This window comes from Pleurodeles waltl, chromosome 10, assembly GCF_031143425.1.
Source record: "Pleurodeles waltl isolate 20211129_DDA chromosome 10, aPleWal1.hap1.20221129, whole genome shotgun sequence".
In the NCBI taxonomy this organism is placed as follows: Eukaryota; Metazoa; Chordata; class Amphibia; order Caudata; family Salamandridae; genus Pleurodeles; species Pleurodeles waltl.
Genome location: NC_090449.1, coordinates 288,234,550 through 288,258,527, shown reverse-complemented (window position 1 = coordinate 288,258,527; position 23,978 = coordinate 288,234,550). Strand labels below are relative to the sequence as shown.

At 44.9% G+C, this 23,978-nt stretch overlaps 1 non-coding gene across 1 annotated transcript; it reads right to left on the bottom strand.

The window, feature by feature from the left end:
* Positions 1-2,983: 2,983 nt before the first annotated feature.
* On the bottom strand, positions 2,984-3,055 carry TRNAT-CGU (transfer RNA threonine (anticodon CGU)). The gene has a single exon. It is a non-coding gene; the product is annotated as a tRNA-Thr (tRNA).
* Between the last annotated feature and the right edge of the window lie 20,923 nt (positions 3,056-23,978).

The following is a 23,978-nucleotide window of genomic DNA, read 5'->3' as shown; positions in this document are numbered from 1 at the left end:
GATGCAACTTTAGATTTACAAAGGTTAGTAAACCTGGGACTGCATCTAATTGTTGCACCTGCCTGAGGGTGGTGTAACAAGTAGAAAAATCTTTTTTCACCTTGTTATTTCCTCTTTTTATGCATTCCACATAATACATAGAAAGAGGAAAATGCATCCTTGGATTATTTTTTGTGCACAAAGCTATCCCTTCATGCATAAAATCAATTCTGCCTGTAATGCAGATAGACTTGCATCATGGTATAAGGGTGCCTGCGTTTACACTAGTCTTCACACATTGCGCTAGCGCTAGAAGGATGCAGAAGTGCACCATATATTAGTAGTTATGGTGCATTTCTGCTCTCTGTTTCACACACGCAGACCAGCAAATTTGCTTTCTTCCTAGTGTTGCGTGCAGTGCTCATGTTGCAAAAGAAAACGTGCCACGGCCCAAAGTTTTGCTCAGCAGCCCATAGCCGGCAATGTAGAATTTTAGAGTGCTGAATGTCATGACTGCGTAGTCTTGATTCCACCTCATATTTCTATAATTCACCACATGACACTCTCTGCTCCTATATATTCTCCTTTATTATTTACTCTTGCAGGTTACTTCTTTCTTCCTCTATCATGTTTTTTCCATTGTTCTCTTCCTCCTTTTTACCCGCTTGTGTTTTTCCCGCTCTTACTCTGGTTCAAAGTCTGCTGAGGAAAAATAAGTGCCAGTCCCCAAAATGAGTGTTGGTTGGCCCCACCTGCAACCATCTTCTCAAATTAAGCACTAGTTGTGTGAAACAATAGTAAATATATATATACCCTATAATTTCCTGACAAACATTATACATAAGGAAGCTTAGCCTAGAGGATGATGGGCTTGCAATGCATTTGTTCCCAGATTATTTTCCGCATTCATTGCCCACGCAACTTTTTGTCCCTCATTTTTGGCTTTCTTTTTCAAGAGAAGGATTAGTTTAGAGCTCTCTCTTCTGGGAGGCCTTCTGCTGGGCACTCTCAATCATGTGATTTTGCTGTCTTGCTTTTCAACTTCTTCCTTCAACAATCAAGAATTGGCAATATTGCCAAGGAGGTTTTTCTGTCCTTTGTGAATCGTTCCTCCTAACTGGGATCCTTTTAAGGAGACACTTGACACCCTTCACGTGTATATTACTGGCCAGGGTGTAACCATGGGTACTGAGTCACCATCTCCTCACATAGTCAAGAGGAAACTAGAGAGTCCTTCACTGCATTTCAATTCTTGACAATATGGCAGCACAATACTAGGACCTTGTGTTAATAGCAATAGTGGATTGTGCTACAGTTTGTAGTTTATGAGCAGAATTACCTTTATGATGGATTAAATGCAATGACTTTTGCACTATTCCTATTTTTTCCTCTACAAAGTGGGGACTAGTTACACCACGTAAGATTGTATATTTCCATTGCATACATTGTGATATCTTTTTTTCTTTTTACAGCACACCTGCACTGAATATACTTGTTTAACACTATAAGTGTTTCTTGGTAGTGAGCAATATGGCACTACATGTGTTGTTTTACAAAATGTATTATTGCTGGCGTTATTTTTATTAAATGGTGTTTAATCATGAGGTGTTGCAAATAAAAATGTGCAATGCTTTTTCATGTTTTCTGAATCTTTTTTGTTATAAGTGGTATATTGTCAGCCCAAGTCCTGTGTCTACTGGCACACTGTAGTCCTTCTATGTGTGGTGGGGGTGGGGGATGGAGGGGGGAGACTGTAGTCCTTCCTCTAAGTCATCGGCATATCTGTTTTCATTTTTTGATATCTGGTCATTCTAAACACTCCAGCATGTGCACACCCATCCATAAAATAAATTCAGTCACTGTCCTGCCTATTAAAAGGAATTTAGAAGCATATGCTATCACATCAATTATACCCCATACTGTGTCCTACTTTTTAATTGGGATTAAAAAGTTGGGGTGTTGTATACACGGACTGTGGCCAAAGAAGTATAACTGGGATCCCTTTCCAAGAGGTGTGGCCTAAATAATTAAGGGTGTTACTTCGAACGTGTAAACAGACGTGACATAGCATGCTACCTAACTAGTATTTGGGTGGCCCCTCACCGTGAGTTTCTGTGAATGCATCCCGTCATAAAACAAAACAACAGACATATGCCTACAAGAATCCAGAACAATTTGCTTTACCAATGCTTGTTAGCAGCATCAAAAATTTCAGTAACAGCATTGATTTTGTTGTGAATAATTAGAATTGAAAAGCGTTCAATTCTGAAAATATGACACTGTGAATTAAGCATTAGCAAGGCCTATAGAAGAGGAGGAGTTTATAGTGTCTGTACCACTTTTCTCTGCAGTCTCTGCCTGTTAGACACTTCCTCCCCTTTTTTCCTCACATCTGAAATTCTATACCTGCATAGTTCACACGCCATCTCTATCTTTTTCAGACCCATATTTAAATTCTCTCCTTCCGCCCCTGCTTCATAGCATCCCCTCAACCTCTCCACTTCCACACACAAACCACCCACTCCCACTACACTGCATTTTCTTTTCCGTACGTACTGTTCATATTTCGAGAGCTGTCTACTTCCTTCACATGTTTTCACTGAATTACAAATGACATATATGTGACTATGGCTCTGTGCTCGCTGCAGAGAGGCCAAGAATTGGATGTTCATGTAGTCTGTGTCTGCCCACCGTTATGACCTGCTGAAAGGTAAGGTAAGAAACTCACTCTGCCTTCAAATAGAGGCGACTCATTTCACGGTATGCTCTAAGCTCCTACAATGACCCCTTTCAAAATCAGTTTCTAATTGCCTAGCAGGATATGTCCAATTTAAAGCTCCAGGAATCTTTATTTCTGCCACGCGGCCAACAACATACGTGACTGAAGAGTGTGACATTTGTAAATAGTGACTTAAGGAATTCCAGATGTTTGATTTAGTGGAGCTTTAAATTAACATTCAGCCACTGCATAAGCGAAAACCTTTATAAATAAAAGTCTACATGAAGGCCCGGACGGGGTTCGAACCCGTGATCTTCGGTTTACGAGACCGACGCCTTACCACATGGCCACCGCGCCGAGGTACGGGATTTGTTTATGATACTTTGACGCATCTTAGGTGTGACAGAGTGTTTTCACTTCCTTCTTCATTCCTTGCTAGAGGTCTCATGATTTGAACTATGCCATTCCTCTTTGTATCTCCTGAGCTTGATTAATTTCACATCTCGCTTACAATTAAGCGAAGTAGACGTTCTGTACCTTTGTCGACTCTACCTTGCCTAACGTGCATTTTCTGGCAAGTCTCCTTTCCCAAACGACTACAAAATGAAAACATAAAAACATACATTTTAGTTGTATTTTGGTCTTTTTTTAAAGAGTACTGGAGTTTGTTTTTGAATAAGCAAAAAACTCTTTCCAAGAGCTCTTACTATGGGGTTTAGTTTTTAGCGCAAATAAATCCAAGCAGGAACAGCTAACAAGTACTGGCAAAGCCAATAGGTCTCGCCTTTAAAGAGCTATTGACTTTGCCGCTGTATTACTGAGTAGAGAGGCATGGCATGGCGTAGAGTGGCGTGCCATAGAATGTTGCAGAGTGGAGTGCTTTAGACTGGCGTGCTGAAGAGTGGAGTGTCACAGTGGAATGATGAGTTGTAGAATGCAGTGACTCTGTGAGGGAAAAGGGGCACTGCAGCATGGCGCGTGGCAAGGAGGGTAGGGGGATCTAAAAAAAAGAAAGAAAGAAAAATCAAACTTACGTTTATCCCACACCACTCGATCCGCTCCTCTCCTGTCACTCCAGGCTGCAGGCACAGGCTTCTAGCCTGCCCTGCGGCCAATCCTGACGCTGCTCTATGCAGGGTCCGGATTGGCTGGGAGTGCCCAGTCAGGGCGCTCCCAGGCAGACTAGGAGCCTGTGCAGGCTCTCTCCAGCCCAGCAACACAATGCCGGGTTGCAGAGACCCTACTGCGCATGTAATGTATGTTTGGCCGGCCCGAGACAGCTGGCCAAACATATGTGTGCAGTAAGTCCCTCCACATCGCCTCCATGGCCCCACCCACTTTTATAGAAACAACATAATAAACTTAGTTTATTATATGGTCTCTGTAAAAGTTTTGAAGCTCCTGCTGCTGGCGGGGTGGGGGGGATAACGCTCCTCAGCCCAAGCGGAGGAGCCTGCCCTTTGCAGTGGCATAGATTAGAGTGAGGAAGAGTAGACTACAGTGGCCTAGAGTGCAGTGGCGTAGACTGTACTGGTGCACTGGTATAGAGTACAGTGGAGTGGAGTACAGTAACATAGAGTGCAGTGTCTTAGAGTGCAGTGGAGCAGAGTAGAGCAGAGTGGCCAGAGTGCAGTGGTGTAGAGTGTAGTAGCAGAGAGATGCAGAGTAGAGTGGTGCAGAGTGTAGTAGCATTGAGTAGAGTTCTGTGGCAGAGAGTGCAGTGTTGCAGAGGAGAGTGTTGTAGAGAGGTGTAGAGTAGAATGGCATAGAGTTTGTTGGGTAGACTGCAGTGACATAGTGTAGAGTTGAACAGAGTGGAGCAAAGGGGAGTGGAGTAACACATATCACTGGGTTCGTAGAGTGCAGTGGCATAGAGTGCAGTGGCGCAGAGAGGAGTAGAGTGGCATAGACTGCAATGGAGTACAATGAAGTAGCATAGAGTAAATTGTTTCATATTAGAGTGAAGTGGCATACAGTGGAGTGGTGCAGGAAAGAATGCAGCAGCACAGAGTAGAGAGCCTTAGCGTATAGTGCATAGAGTGGAGTGGTGCAGAATGGAGTGGTACAGAGTAAAGTGCATTGGTGTACAGTGTATTGGCGTAGAGTGCAGTGGCATAGAGTGCATTGTTGCAGAGTAGAGTCACATAGAGTGGAGTGACGTAAAGTGGAATACCATAGAGTGGAGCGGTGTAGAGCACAGTGATGAAGAGGGCAGTGGTGCTCAGCACAGTGGCATAGCATGCATTGACATAAAGTAGAGTGTTGCAGAGTAGAGTAGAGGGGCTTAGAGTAAACTGGAATAGAGTACGGTGGCATAGAGTGAAGTGGTGCAGAGTAAAATGCAGTGGCCTGGAGTGGTGCAGAGTAGAGTGGAGTGTAGTATGCATGGTGTGGTTGTGCACTGTTGTTACAGAGAGCACACTTTCAATTTAAATAACAATTACACTTGCACAGACATACAATTTTACTGATAAAAGTATACAGCACACAAACAATAATGTGTGGAAATGTCATCACCTACTGTACTTATTTGTTTTGATCATATCAAAATATTTGTTTCCTCCACACTTCAGAATTATAAAAACACACTTCATTTGTGCTTTCCTGATTCTGATAAGTAGTGAAATATCTGCATACTTCAGTTACAGACATTTACATTTGTTGTTTGCTTTCACAGTAAGATTGTCACATAAAGCCTCTCACTTTAAAGTCAGAGAGAAAAAAGTAGACAGCAAACTTCCTCATAAGACAGCTTGACATTTGGCCTCTGTCTTTGAAATGTGACAAGATAAGAACAAGATTTAAAGGCCTATTTACAGAAAGTGAGCATACGGAAGAATACAGAAAATAGGCACTGCATCAGGTGAGGGGCAAACTAAAGCTGGACAGTCTAAAACAAATAAAGCCAGCAAATATGGAACAAGCAAATTTGAGTTGAAAATCAATGGTAAGCAATGGGCAGAATGCATTCTCAAGTAAACTTTCCAAATTATCTGAAGAAGTCTTTAGCAAACTAGTCAGCTGCGCTGTTTGGTAAGCTTCAACCTAAAAATCTGCTCACTGGGCAGCCTTAGAACCCCTGCTAGTGAGTTTGAAGCTAATTGAAACGTTTGCTTTAAATTCCCAGTGCCAGTGCCAGTATATTAACCCCTTTACTTGTTCTCCCCGACAGTGTCAATACCATGGTGGCACCCTGCCTCCTCAAAACTGATTATGCTAAAAACTATAAACAAAGTCTCGCTTCAGTTTTTAACCCAAACCCCTCCCATCCCTTAAAAAATAGACACTCCTCTCTTCTTCCCCATGCTTCTTTAGATGTCCTTGCAGTGGCGTGGAGGCTAGAGCAGGACTTTTTTGCAGCGCTCCATGGGAGCATGCCAGAATGACAAAGCTGGAACCAGAGAGGTTTCTATTGTATGCCAGATACAGGGGGAGAAGTGGGCAGGATCTGAGGGGCACAATGTGCTGTACATTTATAATTTAAGTACAACTGTTCCCTACTTTTTGGGAAAAGACAACCATCCCAGGACAGTTAAGGCCTGATTTATACTTTTTTAGTGCTGCATTTGCGTCACTTTTTGACGCAAAAGCAGTGCAAATTTACAAAACATAATTGAATTTTGTAATTTTACACCGCTTTCGCGTCAGAAAATGACACAAATGCAGAGCTAAAAAAGTATAAATCAGGCCCTTAATTCTTACAACTGGAATGCTTTGACTGAAGTGTAGGGCATGAAATCTCCTGTACTGTGAAACTGAGAGAGGCGTAGGCAGCCAAACAAGCCTTCTTGCTATGTAGCATGCTGCCTGAAAGAAATGTAAATGTGCGTAACTGGTCAATCTCCAAATGTAAACCATGCTTGGAAGCCGATTTTGGTTTTAATTGAAAGAGTAACCTGAAGCTTCCTGATGGCACAGATTTATTCTTTTTGAGAGGTATTGCAAGGGAGTTACTAGATGGGTTTTGAAGAGTGCATTTAAAGGACGGTTATAAAAACAAAATATGCACTACCTACAGTTTGAGTAATACTAAAATCTATGTTGTGAAAGCCCATTTTTATTCGAACATTTTTTGTAGCAACCTATGTTATACTGTGTGTAATGCAATTTTAAAATAATGACTTCCATATATTCACAGAGCTTTCTGTCACAGATTGGAATCTCATAGCACTGAAGATAACACAAGTCACTGATAACAAGATAAGACTGCACCAACCATGATTCAATTCTGTGGGTCTCTGGTTACGGACAAAGACCTCTGGAGTGCATTAACTAACAGAAGTTTCATAATGCACAATAGTGTATTTCTCACTGATGAACTTAACTTGCATTTATTTTTCATTTATGCTGTTATTTTTTTTATACAATTACCTGAAGGTGAAAGACTGAAAAAAGTTACAGAATGTTTTTTTTTTACCCAAGCCTTTGCCCCACCTCATGCTCACTCACCCTGCCTCCATTGCTTGTAGCATCACAGTTCCAATACTTTTTAGGTTGAGCGCTCAAGCACTCTGACGTTTTGTAATTTAGCTGTGGGCTTTTAACCATGCCCACTGCACGACCATCTCTATCACTTGTTCATGGGCTTGTCTTTTAAAAATCCTTTGTTACCATTGGTAAATGTTTTACGTTTGTCCCTCCTTGGGACAGTTTTGTTACCACCTTGGCCATCGACCCTGTTACATAGATAATTGCACGTTTGCTGATACGTTTGCCTGCGAGCGAACTTCTTTTTCCTTTTGTGTCTCTCCTTCGCGCTCATGCTCGTGGCGGCTGCAGCGCTTACATTGGCTTCCTTGTGTTAAGTATTTTACTTTTCATTTTCAATTTATGTGGCAAAAAAAGTCCAGTTATGAATTTACAAAGCTAATAGCTCTAACTCGAGCAAACGCAAGACACATGCATTGTAAATGCTAGTTTTTAATGCACTTCCTTGTAGAACAGTGTAAGTGTTCTCAGAAGAGGCACCAAAGAGAGATGGAGCAAGTACAAGTTAGAGGGGTGTCTAATCTATGGTTGGTGAATGTATTTGGGCAGTGCTCTGGCTTGTGTTCGGTGAGGAGATGTAAAGGATTGTGGTGTGAAGAGGTGTGTTATATATTGTGGTTTGTAGGTGTGTTGAGTGTGTAAATGTGTGTCTGTTGTGTTGTTTTCAAATGCAGCCAATGTGGCATTGTGTATTACTTTGGTGACCGCCGACCGCTGCGGTTCACACCGCCACTGGAAGACCGCCATGGTGGAACAGCCATAACGATTTCCGACTTGTAATACAGTTGGAGTTGGTTGACGGGCTGGCGGTGCCAGTGGTTGGCCTGCCTATTTCTGCTTTCTAGAGTCCTGGCAGGGTCGGATTTTGGACTGCTTTTAGCAGGCCTGTCTGTGTAACTCGTAATATGGCAGTCTGTATGACTGCCAGCATGGTGGTCTGGAGGTCCGAACGCCAAACTCGTACTGAGGCCATATGTGTGGTTAATTGGACTCCAACCCAGTGTATTCTGTATGGAGTCCACCCAGGTGACAGAAGCACCTGCTACTGGAGAAACTGCTAAGCAACCAGGTTAAATGCAACTTGGAGTCAACGCTAAAGCAACAGAGCACAGATCCCACTGGAGAGATTGTTAAGCGTCAAGGGTACATGCTGCCTGCAGTCCATCCGAAACAACAGAGATATCAGTCCCACTGTAATGTGGGAAGTGGCGTGGAAGAGTTTCATGGATAAGTTAAGAGCACGGGAGGCTGTCATGAGAGATCTGGCCTTAATTCCGACCGGACCAAAACAGAAAAGATACCACAGGAAGACAGCCTGAACCTTTCTATCTGGTGTGGATGGCTAGGTTTGGAAGGTTAAAAGGAGACAATGAGCGTGGAAAAGAGAGAAGCAACATTCTAAAAATAGTACCTGGGGAGAGAACCCTCGTGGTAGATGTAAGTGGAAGATCAGGTTGAAGGCCCACGTGGTGCAAAGAAACAACCCCTAATCAGCCAGATACTTTGAAATCTGGGCAACCTGACATGGCAAAACAGTTGTAACAAATAGCAAAACCCCACTTTAGTTCAGTCCAGGTATTGCCATTTTACAATAAAAACATTTTATGACGTAGTCCACTTTCAGTAAATTATGAGGCACAATGCATGGCGTCCTTTCTCACGAATTATCACCTTAGTTTTGTGAAGTAAAAAACATAGAGAGTGATCAGTTCCTTCTGTTAAAGTTGTTTGCAAGCAGGGACTGATCTCAGATCAACGTTGTCTCCCCTTCCGGGCCACCGTTCAAAGGTGTGAACACCTATCTACAAGGCAGAAAAAAAATATTTTCAATTTCACAAAACCTGCAAAGTAGTACAAAATAAAATTGCTCTATTTCAGTATATCTGTACTTTCTGAAATACTCTCCCAGAAATGTTTGGGTTTTCCTTGAAGTCCAGGAGGCTAAGCCTGGTATTATGTGTGTAGTGTCCAAGAGGACATGGCATAGAACGGCCATTCTCCAAAAGGACTGTCATTCTTAAAGTGACATATGTATAGGCCTGTACTGGGCTTGAGTGAGGTATCCAAGTAGTCCTGAAAAAACTCATCCGGGTGAATTATTGTCCCGGTATTACCGCACTGGAGAGTTTGTGAGCACTGCGGGAAATCCAGGCCATTGAAGGGGATGGCAATTCCTAGCACACGAGCCTCAGTATGTCCCAAAGCCGCCATACGTTCAAATCATGGGTTTGGGTAGGCACAGGGATTTGGTGAAGGCATTTCTGGCCGCCAACAATAACGGGCGCCTCAGTTCACAGACTGTGGGTGATGGACATAGGATATAACTAATGTGCTGGCTGTCCTTAAGGTTTGGAATCAGGGCTTCAACCTCCTGCACTGTACTGCTTGCCCTAGGGCTGTGCAAACCAGCGGCAGATTTACTAGGTGGTCCATTTGTGTCCTGGCAGTGCAGACCAGGCAAAGCCAGCTTTTCGCATGGGCGAGCTGGGCCCAGGTCTAGGGCGCCAATATTCTGAGGTGCACATGGAACTGTGTGCGTTAAGGTTATTCCAACAGCAGCACCCTTCTCATCTTGCCCCAGCCTTGTCCTTGCATGTTTATTTCTATCTGATTTGCCACTTTAAAGTGGTTTTAGTCCTTCATTTTTATTCTGAGGGTGATGCTGTAAAAACCCGTTTAGCCACCTTTGTTGCTCTCCCCTCACCCTTTCACCTCTGCTGGCACACATCAAGAAAACCATCATCTACATGAGGCAGCTACGCTATGTATGATATAGATGAGTTGGGTGAGGTCCGGGATGTTTGTGTTCAGGGGCCAGTCACTGCTCAGACAGGTACTGACTAGTAAACACAAAAGGGACTCCCTGCTGCTTCATTTAATTCACTACTATCCGCTAGGGCACCAACTTTCTCTCTGCCCACAATCAGGGCGCTATCTTAGCAAGGGCCAGCTATAAGACCAGGCCACAGAAGAATGTTACTGACATCCTGCACTGTGTGTGTGATGCACTGCTGGTGTTGCGGTGGGCCTGATGGTCCTCGTGACCTTGCTGCCTCGTTTAAAGTACCTCTCTAGGTCCTGTCCCATCCGCTACTTCACAAAATGCAGCATCAAGAAACGTAGATGCCCTGGAGCCAGAACATTTGGTGTGGCCAGTAGGATTGACTAAAGTTCTGGAAGGGCTAGTAGCCAGTACTAGTATAAAAGATGTGAAAAATACTCTTCTCTTTTTTAACACAGCAATTCTACCTTTAGGTTAAAAACATTTGAGAATAACAAAAATATAACTACCTTTCTGCTGATGCCTTTTAGTCTTGTAATTGTTGCTTTCACTATATAGTTAAACTGAGAAAAATACCACATTTTAATTGTTTTCCTAATTTTTTCACACGCTTTGCTCTGAAAATACCAACCAGGTTGACAAAGTACTTGTCAGGAGGCACCCCAGGAGGCCAGGGACCAGGGTTGAAGAGAGTAGAGCAAGTCACTTTTTATTTCGGGAGTCACTTTAGCTTCCTGTAGAATACCTTTAGCGTGCAAGGGAAATTTAACTCGCTTTGTCAGACCGTTCAGGTGGGCCATGGAGCTACTAGGCCTCCACCACAGGATTTGCCTGTGATATCTTGGGGTCCATCCTACAGTGGCTCTGCAAACTGGTCCTTGTGCAGCCATTTCAGCACTTGCCTCAGCAGTAGTAACTGCAAGCAGTTACAGGCATCTCAGAGACGTAGCGTATGGGTGGGTGAGCTCAGCACACAACAAAAACACATGTTTATAATAACTGGTTGTACACCAAAGTGATTGGCTATCAGAAAAACAGTTATTATAATGCACAGTAGTACGTAAAATTGCAAATAAAGATATGCACAAAATGGAATTTAGTGTCCAGGCTCTTGGAGTAGATTAGTGCCTCCTCCCACTATTGACCCCAGTTCTCCTACCCTTACCTCCTGTTAGGCACTTATCGTGATTAGTTTCTGGAGCAGATTACTCTGAACTAGAGTGTAAGTGCACAGTCGTATGCTATATTGACTCTAACCAAGGGGCCTCTTACCGTCTGTGATGGGGGAACAGCACTTCCTTGATGACTCCCGAATCCTCTGGAACTTGCTTGCTCACTTGGTTTTGGGCTGCAGGTGAGCCTGTTGTCTTACTTGTCCTCCTCAGTGGTCCCGTCAGACAATGCGGTCCTGTCAGGCAATGCAGCTGCTTTCAGGGATGGAGAGACTTGGGTTCTCTTCACAGCTGGTCTGGTGCATGTTCATAGCAACTGCTCTTGTGCTGTTCGCGTCCACATCTGTATAACCAGACTTGAGCAGAGCTGGAGGTCTCACACAGGCTTCTCAGGTCTAATGCTGGGCCATCTCTTCAGTCATCCTGCGCTCTTGGTTGTAGAAAATTGCTGAGCCATGGTACATTGCGGACCGATGGAGTGACTGTGCCCATGGTGCTGATTTACAATTCACCCCAGCAGCTCAGCACATGCCACATGTTCACACCTTGGACACAGTGGCTCAGGCCATGCCACAGTCTTCAATATTTCAGACACAGCAACACAGTTCATGTCTCACTACTGAGCTCAACCATAAAAAAGGGTAAGCAGGAATCAATTTATACCAATAGCTCACAAGTGCAAAACAACACATATTTGTTAGCAAATTACAAAATTTAATTGTATAAGGCCAAATAAATAAAAGTAACTGCCAAATACCATATATATTTGTACACAACCATGTGAGCATTTATTTTACGTTCTGCATTCGAGAGGTGTTTTAAGATAAATAATCCTAAAAATACATATAAAGAAGCACAAATGCACAAAATTACTGTTTAGAAACAAATTGGCATGATTACAAAAAACATAAGCATATTGTGTGGTCGTTTCTGGCCTATCCCAACCACAAATTTCAAAGACATTAAGTGGTATTTATGAATGCCTATTGAAAGTCCATAAGTCACCTATAGGTAGCGAGGGAAAGGTACAAATAAAGGGCCTGATGATAACGACTTTGGCGATCCCACCATGGGAAAATCAAAGCCGCGGGCGGGACGCCACCAGCATGGCGCTGACATCCCCGAGGGTATTACAATGTTCCTGCTATGTTGACTAATGGCAACATTGTATAACACGCTCCCCCTCAGCTGCACGGCAGGAACAGTGCTACGATTTTGGCCTCGGCTCCTTTAAGGGAGCCAAGGCCAATATTATAGCACTCCAGCACCTTTGGAATACGCACTGTCTGCAAAGCAGACAGTGCGCATTCAGACTTAGCTCATGAAGGACAGTTAGGGAGAAATCTGACCAAGGCTTGTTTGCGTGAATGGTACTGGTGGCCAAAAATGGATCAAGAGGTTGAAGTGGTGGGAAAGGATTGTTGGTATTGTGTGAATAAGGACAAAACAAAGAAAACTCACACAGTTCCTCTGTCACCTGTTGAGGTTCAGGCGGAGCCATAGACTAAGCTAGGTCTAGATATAACAGGGCCATTTGATCTTCTTCCCAATGGTGAATGATATCTTATCCTGCAGGTAGACTATACGCCTAAGTGGGTGGTCATGAAGTGTGTGGCTGCGGTAAACATCAAAATAGTAATCACATTTTTAAAAGAAGAATTTTCTTGGGAAGGGTGTTCCGAAAACTCTTATAACTGATAAGGGGGTACAGAAAATGAAAAAACATTCTTAAAGAATGGTCAATAACTCATTCCAAGAAAGCCCTCTGTTCACCTCAAGGCAATGGTTTAGCAGAGAGTATGAATAAAATAATAACAATTCTGCACAGCGTGTGATCTTGAATAAGAGATCTCTAAAATAAATGTTGAGAGATACCAGGTGGGCACACTGTGTCACTCCTAATAGTATAACATCTATACCTCCATTTGTTTCACTTAATGGCAGGAAACCACATTGTAAACTCAATCCTGTGTGACTAAAAATAAGTGGGGAACAAAATGTAGACTTTCCAAATGATGAGCTTGTTCTGCGTAGGAGGGAACATCAAAATAAATATAAAACTAACTATCATGCTTAGAGTTGCGCATATGAATCAAAGTTTCAGGTCAGTGACAGAGTTTTGGTGAAAATAACTAATTTCCTAAGAAAGGAGCGGTCAAAATTCATGAGTCCTTTTGTGATAACATCTCTTATAAGGAATGTCGTAATTTTAGACTCAGGGGATGTCTGAAGTATATCTAGATTAACAAAGCTAAATGAGGTTGGTTCAGGAACTATGCTTAAAGGGAGCCATTGGGTGGAGGATTTGAATGATGATGAAGAGTTTTTGTTAAGAAAACAGAGATATAAACCCACTTGACACAAGGACTACGTAATGGGTACTGTTACAAACTACAGACTTAATTAAGTCATGAATAGACGGATTTAATTAAATAAGGGAACCTTCTACTATTATACATAAAGTGAATATATGTATATGTATATAACATGTTTCATTTTCTTTTTGTACATATATTATTTACATTGTGAAATTTGTTTAATTAGAAGCTTATTATTTTAATATTGTTTTTTAACTGTTGTATTCTGATATGATATTATAAGGGAGGGAGATGTGTTGTGCTTTTCACTAGATAACTTGGCTAGAATGCAGTGACAATCACTTTGAGGTCACAGCATTCCAGACAGTGTCAAGCTTCTGGGGGAGATTTGAATATGGTCAGTTACAAGTGGTTCGCTGCCTGAGGAGGCTGGACAAACATGTACAAACCTAATAAAGGTTTATGAAGAACATTTGAAGTTCAAAGCATATTCTTAACAAATTAAAAAGGAAGGGTGTTGTATACTGTACAAGGGCGGTAGCCCAAGAAATGTAACTGGGACTCCCTTCCAAGGGGTGTGGCCTAAATACTTAAGGGTGTTACTTCGAACGTGTAAACATACGTGACATAGCATGCTACCTAATTAGCATTTGGGTGGCCTCACTGTGAGTTTTCTGTGAATGCATCCAGTCATTAAGAAAAACAACAGACATATGCCTACAAGAAATTAGAACAATTTGCTTTACCAATGCTTGTTACCAGTATCAAATTGTTTAGTAACTGCACTGATTTTGTTGTGAATAATTAGAATTGAAAAAGCATTACATTCTGAAAACATGACACTGTGAATTAAGCATTGGTAAGGTCTGTAGAAGAGGAGGAGTTTGGAGTGTCTGATCCACAGTCTCTACCTCTTAGACACTTATTTGCCTTTTCTCCTCACATCTGACATTCTACACCTGCATAATTCACAAGCCATCTCTTTCTTCTTTTTTAATTCTCTCCTTCCAACCATGGTTCATATCATCCCCTCAACTAGCCACTCCCCACTACACTGCATTTTCTTTTCCATAGGTAAAGTACATATTTCGACACCTGTCTACCTCCTTCACTTGTTTTCACTGAACTACAAGTGGCATATATGTGGCCATAGCTCTGCCCTTGCTGCGCAGAGGCCCAGAATTAGAGGTTCATGTACTCTGTGTCGGCCCACCTTTATGACCTGCTGAAAGGGAAGGTAAGAAACTCACTGACTTCAAATAGAGGCGACTCATTTCACGTTATGCTCTATACAAGAATCGTATGCTGCATGAAAAAAGTAATGAAAGGCCATGTTAACGACATATAATTTCCTTCACTGAGCTCGTTCAAAATCAGTTTGTAATTGCCCAGCTAAATCTGTCCAATGTAAAGCTCCAGGAATCTTTCTTTCTGCCACAAGGCCAACACCATACATGACTCAATAGTGTGACATTTTTAAATAGTTACTTAACAAATTCCAGATGTTTGATTTAGTGGCGCTTCAAATTAAGGTTCAGCCGCTGCACAAGGAGAACCTTTTTAACCCCTTCCCCGCCACGGACGTAATGGTTACGTCCATGGCAGCGCCCGTGTGGCGCCATGGACGGACGTAACCATTACGTCCTGGGACTGGCAGTCGGGGGAAGCGCTAGCGCTTCCCCCGAGGGCCGCCCCCCAACACCCCCAGGCCAGGGCTGAAAGGGGAATCCCTTCCCCTTTCACGCCCACCCCCCGCCCCCCCCCATGACGTCAGCGCGCGATCGCGCGCTGATTTCAGGGAAAGGGGGAAAGACGCGCTGGAAGCCATTTGCTTCCAGCGCGTCTAAGGGAGAAGGTGAGTTTTTCACCTTCGTGCGGGGTGGGGGTGCTCTCAGAGAGGCATCGAGGGAAAGGAAAGGGTTTTCCTTTCCCTCGATGTCTCTTTGAGCATTCCTGCTGCCCGATCGCGATGCGATCGGGCAGCAGGAATGCCCACTAGACACCAGGGATTTCAGTATGTGTGTGTGTGTGTGTGCTTATTAGTGTAGGGGAGCGACCCCTTGGGCAAGGGTCGCTCCCCTTTGGGGGCACATGTATTTTACGTCGTTTCTGCCCCCCCTGGGGGCAGATTGGCCCTATTTTTAGGCCGATCTGCCCCCAAGGGGGGCAGAAAGCCACTAGACACCAGGGATTTTATTGTTGCTTTGTATTTTTTGTGTTGGGGGGCGGCCCCTTGGGCAAGGGTCGCTCCCCTTTGGGGGCACATGTATTTTACGTCGTTTCTGCCCCCCCTGGGGGCAGATTGGCCCTATTTTTAGGCCGATCTGCCCCCAAGGGGGGCAGAAAGCCACTAGACACCAGGGATTTTATTGTTGATTTGTATTTTTTGTGTTGGGGGGCGGCCCCTTGGGCAAGGGTCGCTCCCCTTTGGGGGCAAATGTATTTTACGTCGTTTCTGCCCCCCCTGGGGGCAGATTGGCCCTATTTTTAGGCCGATCTGCCCCCAAGGGGGGCAGAAAGCCACTAGACACCAGGGATTTTATTGTTGAGGTGTATTTTTTGTGTTGGGGGGCGGCCCCTTGGGCAAGGGTCGCCCCCAGGGGCCCTCATTTATTTTTGGGCAGTTCTGCCCCCCTTGGGGGCAGAGAGGCCTATTTTTTTTAGGCCTTTCTGCCCCCAAGGGGGGCAGAATCCCAATAGCGCCAGAAATAGTATGTATGTATGTGTGCTTTGTGTTGGGGGGTGGCCCCTTGGGCAAGGGTCGCTCCCCCCAGGGGCGCAATGTATTTATTGTCGTTTCTGCCCCCCTTGGGGGCAGATTGGCCCTATTTTTAGGCCGATCTGCCCCCAAGGGGGGCAGAAAGCCACTAGACACCAGGGATTTTATTGTTGATTTTTATTTTTTGTGTTGGGGGGTGGCCCCTTGGGCAAGGGTCGCCCCCATGGGCCCACATGTATTTTTGGGCAGTTCTGCCCCCCTTGGGGGCAGAGAGGCCTATTTTTTTTAGGCCTTTCTGCCCCCAAGGGGGGCAGAATCCCAATAGCGCCAGAAAGATATGTTTGTATGTGTGCTTTGTGTTGGGGGGTGGCCCCTTGGGCAAGGGTCGCTCCCCCCGGGGGCGCAATGTATTTATCGTCGTTTCTGCCCCCCTTGGGGGCAGATTGGCCCTATTTTTACGCCGATCTGCCCCCAAGGGGGGCAGAAAGCCACTAGACACCAGGGATTTTATTGTTGGTTTTTATTTTTTGTGTTGGGGGGCGGCCCCTTGGGCAAGGGTCGCCCCCAGGGGCCCACATGTATTTTTGGGCAGTTCTGCCCCCCTAGGGGGCAGATATGCCTATTTTTTAGGCCTTTCTGTCCCCAAGGGGGGCAGAATCCCCATAGCGCCAGGGATACTATGTGTGTGTGTGTGCTTTGTGTGGGGGTGTGGCCCCTTGGGCAAGGGTGGCCCCCCCCCAAAGGGTGCAATGTAATCTGGGCGATTTCTGCCCCCTCCCCTTGGGGGTAGATTGGCCTATTTTTTTTTAGGCCCATCTTCCCCCAAGCAGAGAAGACTAGACACAGGGGAAAATGAAAAAATGGTTAGTGGCGGAGTGTTTGTCAACTGGCGAAGTATTTGCTTTTATGATAATAACAGTTTTTCTCCTTTTTGTTTTAGTTCAAAGCTTTTGCTGACTTTGCTGTGGCTTGTTGCAGTTTTGGCAGTAGTTGTCCTGCGGTTTGCGTAGTTGCATGTTTTAGGTAAGTAAATAAATTTACTCCAAGTGAGTATTGTTGCAATGCATGAATGACATGTTTGTAGGTGGTGTACTGAATGCAGGATTGTGTGTGAAATTGTCCTTAGAGTTATGCACAATGATTATTGTGTTGTCTTATGTCTAATTTGCTTTTTTTTTTCTCTTTTTAGTGGGATATCGTTGGTGATTGCTGTGGCTGTGCAGAGTAGTTGCTGGTGAGTCAAGCTTTTTCAGGCAAGTGAGCAGTATAGTTTTTGAGTTTATAATTCTTAGTGATAAACCTATACTTTGTTACTTATCTTACACAGTGCTGGTTGTTGGTGGTGTATTTGTCCAGTTAATTTTAGTAGGAAGGATCATGGCCAGCCGTAGGATGACCGCTCAGCAGGTTGTTAGTGTGCTTTTTGAGTCATCTTCTGACCATGAATATGAGACTGACTCTGCATCTGAGGCAGAGGAGGAAGTGCAGGATTCTGGAAGTGAATTTTCTGTCAGAGATGAATCATCTGATGATGAAGCCACTCTCAGTGCTGATGAAGGGCCTGTTTTAGAGGAGGACAGTGATGTGCCAATGGTGCAGGAGCCAGCGGCTGAAAGGCTTCCCATTGGAAGACCTGACGCATGGGTTGCACCAAACATGGAGCAGCCACAGTTGCCTGCGTTTACTGGTTTTCCAGGGTGTCGAGTTAATACGGAAAACTTTTTGCCCGTCAACTTTTTTGAGTTGTTTATGGACGATATATTTTTGGAAGAGATTGTTGAGCAGACTAATTTGTATGCAGAGCAGTTTTTGAGGGACAACGCTGTCAGACTTAGGCCACACTCTAGAGCTAGCCGGTGGATTCCCACAAATCTGGAAGAGTTGAAAAAGTTCTTGGGTTTAACTTTTTTGATGGGGCTGATAAGGAAGCCGTTGCTGTCTTCATATTGGTCTACTAGTCCCTTGATGGCAACTGCTATATTTCCTGCCATCATGAGTCGTAACCGGTATGAGCTTCTTCTTCGGATGTTGCATTTTGTAGATAATGCTTTAGCCTTGCCACAAGATCATCCTGATTCTGACCGTCTTTTTAAGATTAGACCTGTCCTTGATCATTTGGTAGATCGGTTTTCAGAGATCTATGTTCCAGGGAAAGAAATATCTGTAGATGAGTCTTTGGTCCTGTTCAAGGGTCGTTTGGTTTTTAGGCAGTACATTCCTAGCAAGAGGGCACGGTATGGAATTAAATTGTATATGCTGTCAGAAAGTAGTACAGGATATGTTTATAATTTCCGGGTCTACACTGGTAGGGATTCCAATATTGACCCCCCTGGTTGTCCTCCCACTTTTGGAGTTAGTGAGAAAATTGTGTGGGAACTTGGTAGACGACTGTTTAACAAAGGTCACCATTTATATGTAGATAACTTCTACACTGGAGTTCGGTTGTTCAAGGAGTTGTTCAGAGTGGACACTGTTGCTTGTGGCACAATCCGCTCTAATCGGAAAGGCTATCCAAAAGAGCTTGTCTGTAAAAAACTTGAGAAGGGACAGTGCAGTGCCTTGCGGAATGATGAGCTGCTAGCTCTGAAATTTGTAGACAAGAGGGATGTATACATGCTAAGCACCATCCATGATGAGAGTACTTCACCTGTGGCTGTTTGGGGTCAGGTTGCCGAAGTGCGCAAACCTGTGTGCATCTTAGACTATAATAAGCACATGGGTGGTGTTGTTAGAGTAGATCAGAGGTTAGAACCTTACACTGCTGCTCGTAAGTCTTATGTGTGGTATAAGAAATTAGCGCTTCACTTGTTCCACTTGGCAACTTTTAATGCTTTTGTTGTGTTTAAGGATAGTTCTCCAAAGTCAAGGATGACATTTGTGAAATTTCAGGAGTCTATCATAGCTAGCCTTGTTGTGCTGGAACAGGCAAGAGTTCCTAGAGAAGCAGTGGTGGAGGATGTGGCTAGATTGAAAGATCGTCACTTTGCTGAGCACATTCCTCCCACGGCCAAAAAAAACTTTCCTGCTAAGAGATGTAGAGTCTGTGCTCGAAGAGGTATCAGGAAGGAGACTAGGATGTACTGCCCTGATTGTCCTTCAAAGCCTGGGCTGTGTGTGGGTGGCTGTTTCAGGAGCTACCACACACAGAAGAATTATTGGGAAATTCCGTGAGCGTAAACTGGTGTTTTATATTTTTATATGTTCGGTTTCACGGTTGGCATTAGTCATGTATTCAGTTAGAGCTTTTGTGTTTGTAGTTTTGTACTAATTTATGATTAGTGGTTTCTTTGTTGTTTAAAAAAAAAAAAAAGGGGATGGCATGTGTAGAGTGGCGCTTGGCTGGCGGCGTGGGTGTGGTGGCGCTTGGCTGGCGGTGTGTGTGGGGTGGCGCTTGGCTGGCGGTGTGTGTGGGGTGGCGCTTGGCTGGCGGTGTGTGTGGGGTGGAACTTGGCTGGCGGTGTGTGTGGGGTGGCGCTGGGCTGGCGGTGTGTGTGGGGTGGCGCTTGGCTGGTGGTGTGGGTGGGGTGGCGCTTGGCTGGTGGTGTGGCGCTTGGCTGGCAGTGCCGGCCAAACGCCAGTCCACACACTCATCAGCTGGTGTGATTGCTGTATCAGGCATGTGGGCGTATGAAAGTGATGGGCCCTTGACTGGCGCTGTCTGTGGATGCGAGTCTTGTAATGTGCTGGGCCCGTGGCTGGCGGCGTGAATGGTCTAGTGCATGTCATGTATGAAAGGTGTGTGAATGGACTGTAAAGCGGTTGGTGCCTTGTCGTGGCTTTACAGCTCACGAGCTGTGAGTCATTGGTTCAGTTTTTTGGCCTTTCAGTTATTACCAGTGCATTTCACTTTTGTGAAATCTCTTGTTAATAAAATTTGATCTACTGAACCATCACTCACCCTCGTGCCAAATCCAACCAGTATGTGTGGTACAAATGACAAAACCTGCTCCGCTGTAATCAGGCGTCGCAGCACACTTGAGACACGCTAGGTGCCTCAGGTGGGACCCCGATGATGAAGCATGCCACCAACTTGGTTGGTGGGTGAGGGGTCTTCTTCACATAACCTAAGTGTGTTTCTTTTCACAATTTTAGTGTTTGGCACATCACGGACGTATGTGCACACATCAAAGTGATATACTGTATTCCAAAAATACCTGTGTTTGGGGGGGAGGGCCCACCTATGTTTTTGGTCCTGGGTGCGGCCGTCATGTAGGGAAACCTACAAAATCCAGAAACTTTTTAAAACTAGGCACCCCAAGGAGTCTAGGGAGGTGTGGCTTGTGTGGCTCCCCCAACATTTTCTTACCCAGACTCCTCTGTAAACCTCACAATTTGCATAAAAAAGCATATTTTCCTGATTTTTCTTAGTAGGATCACCGCTCCAGCACAAAATTCCTACTCCCCAGTTTTCCCCTCAGTCTCCCAAGTAAAATGACACCTCACTTATGTGGGTCCCCAAAGCAGAGTCCGTCTAAAGATGTATAAAAGAATATGCCCTTATAAACTTGCTGTGCTATCCCTTCTATCCCTTCAGGTTTTGGGCCTTATTATGTTGCAGGCAGCTGGGCCACCCACACAAGTGAGGTATCATTTTTATCGGGAGACTTGGGGGAACGCTGGGTGGAAGGAAATTTGTGGCTCCTATCAGATTCCAGAACTTTCTGCCACAGAAATGTGAGGAACATGTGTTTTTTTAGCCAAATTTTGAGGTTTGCAAAGGATTCTGGGTAACAGAACCTGGTCCGAGCCCCGCAAGTCACCCCTCCTTGGATTCCCCTAGGTCTCTAGTTTTCAGAAATGCACAGGTTTGGTAGGTTTCCCTAGGCGCCGGGTGAGCTACAGGCCAAAATCCACAGGTAGGCACTGTTTTCTCCCAAAATTTTGGATGTGTCCACGTTGCGCTTTGGGGTGTGTCCTGTCGCCGGCGCTAGGCCTACCCACGCAAGTGAGGTATCATTTTTATCGGGAGACTTGGGGGAACGCTGGGTGGAAGGAAATTTGTAGCTCCTCTCAGATTCCAGAACTTTCTGCCACAGAAATGTGAGGAACATGTGTTTTTTTAGCCAAATTTTGAGGTTTGCAAAGGATTCTGGGTAACAGAACCTGGTCCGAGCCCCGCAAGTCACCCCTCCTTGGATTCCCCATGGTCTCTAGTTTTCAGAAATGCACAGGTTTGGTAGGTTTCCCTAGGTGCCGGCTGAGCTAGAGGCCAAAATCTACAGGTAGGCACTTCGCAAAAAACACCTCTGTTTTTTTCCAAAATTTAGGATGTGTCCACGTTGCGCTTTGGGGTGTTTCCTGTCGCCGGCGCTAGGCCTACCCACGCAAGTGAGGTATCATTTTTATCGGGAGACTTGGGGGAACGCTGGCTGGAAGGAAATTTGTAGCTCCTCTCAGATTCCAGAACTTTCTGCCACAGAAATGTGAGGGACATGTGTTTTTTTAGCCAAATTTTGAGGTTTGCAAAGGATTCTGGGTAACAGAACCTGGTCCGAGCCCCGCAAGTCACCCCTCCTTGGATTCCCCTAGGTATCTAGTTTTCAGAAATGCACAGGTTTGGTAGGTTTCCCTAGGTGCCGGCTGAGCTAGAGGCCAAAATCTACAGGTAGGCACTTCGCAAAAAACACCTCTGTTTTTTTCCAAAATTTAGGATGTGTCCACGTTGCGCTTTGGGGTGTTTCCTGTCGCCGGCGCTAGGCCTACCCACGCAAGTGAGGTATCATTTTTATCGGGAGACTTGGGGGAACGCTGGGTGGAAGGAAATTTGTAGCTCCTCTCAGATTCCAGAACTTTCTGCCACAGAAATGTGAGGGACATGTGTTTTTTTAGCCAAATTTTGAGGTTTGCAAAGGATTCTGGGTAACAGAACCTGGTCCGAGCCCCGCAAGTCACCCCTCCTTGGATTCCCCTAGGTCTCTAGTTTTCAGACATGCACAGGTTTGGTAGGTTTCCCTAGGTTGCGGCTGAGCTAGAGGCCAAAATCTACAGGTAGTCACTTTGCTAAAAACAGCTCTGTTTTCTGTGACATGTCCACGTTGTGTTTTGGGGCATATCCTGTCGCGGGCGCTAGGCCTACCCACACAAGTGAGGTATCATTTTTATCGGGAGACGTGGGGGAACGCTGGGTGGAAGGAAATTTGTGGCTCCTCTCAGATTCCAGAACTTTCTGCCACAGAAATGTGAGGAACATGTGTTTTTTTAGCCAAATTTTGAGGTTTGCAAAGGATTCTGGGTAACAGAACCTGGTCCGAGCCACACAAGTCACCCCTCCTTGGATTCCCCTAGGTCTGTAGTTTTCAGAAATGCATAGGTTTGGTAGGTTTCCCTAGGTGGCGGCTGAGCTAGAGGCCAAAATCTACAGGTAGTCACTTTGCTAAAAACAGCTCTGTTTTCTGTGATATGTCCACGTTGTGTTTTGGGGCATATCCTGTCGCGGGCGCTAGGCCTACCCACACAAGTGAGGTATCATTTTTATCGGGAGACGTGGGGGAACGCTGGGTGGAAGGAAATTTGTGGCTCCTCTCAGATTCCAGAACTTTCTGCCACAGAAATGTGAGAACCATGTGTTTTTTTAGCCAAATTTTGAGGTTTGCAAAGGATTCTGGGTAACAGAACCTGGTCCGAGCCCCGCAAGTCACCCCTCCTTGGATCCCCCTAGGTCTCTAGTTTTCAGAAATGCACAGGTTTGGTAGGTTTCCCTAGGTGGCGGCTGAGCTAGAGGCCAAAATCTACAGGTAGTCACTTTGCTAAAAACAGCTCTGTTTTCTGTGATATGTCCAAGTTGTGTTTTGGGGCATATCCTGTCGCGGGCGCTAGGCCTACCCACACAAGTGAGGTATCATTTTTATCGGGAGACATGGGGGAACGCTAGGTGGAAGGAAATTTGTGGCTCCTCTCAGATTCCAGAACTTTCTGCCACAGAAATGTGAGGAACATGTGTTTTTTTAGCCAAATTTTGAGGTTTGCAAAGGATTCTGGGTAACCGAACCTGGTCCGAGCCACACAAGTCACCCCTCCTTGGATTCCCCTAGGTCTCTAGTTTTCAGAAATGCACAGGTTTGGTAGGTTTCGCTAGGTGGCGGCTGAGCTAGAGGCCAAAATCTACAGGTAGTCACTTTGCTAAAAACAGCTCTGTTTTCTGTGATGTGTCCAGGTTGTGTTTTGGGGCATATCCTGTCGCGGGCGCTAGGCCTACCCACACAAGTGAGGTATCATTTTTATTTGGAGACGTGGGGGAATGCTGGGTGGAAGGAAATTTGTCGCTCCTCTCAGATTCCAGAACTTTCTGCCACAGAAATGTGAGGAACATGTGTTTTTTTAGCCAAATTTTGAGGTTTGCAAAGGATTCTGGGTAACAGAACCTGGTCCGAGCCACACAAATCACCCCTCCTTGGATTCCCCTAGGTCTCTAGTTTTCAGAAATGCACAGGTTTGGTAGGTTTCCCTAGGTGGCGGCTGAGCTAGAGGCCAAAATCTACAGGTAGTCACGTTGCTAAAAACAGCTCTGTTTTCTGTGATGTGTCCACGTTGTGTTTTGGGGCATATCCTGTCGCGGGCGCTAGGCCTACCCAAACAAGTGAGGTATCATTTTTATCGGGAGACTTGGGGGAACATAGAATAGCAAAACAAGTGTTATTGCCCCTTGTCTTTCTCTACATTTATTCCTTCCAAATATAGGGGTGTGTGTAAAAAAGACATCTATTTGAGAAATTCCATGTAATTCACGTGCTACTATGGTCACCCCGGAATTCAGAGATGTGCAAATAACCACTGCTCCTCAACACCTTATCTTGTGCCCTTT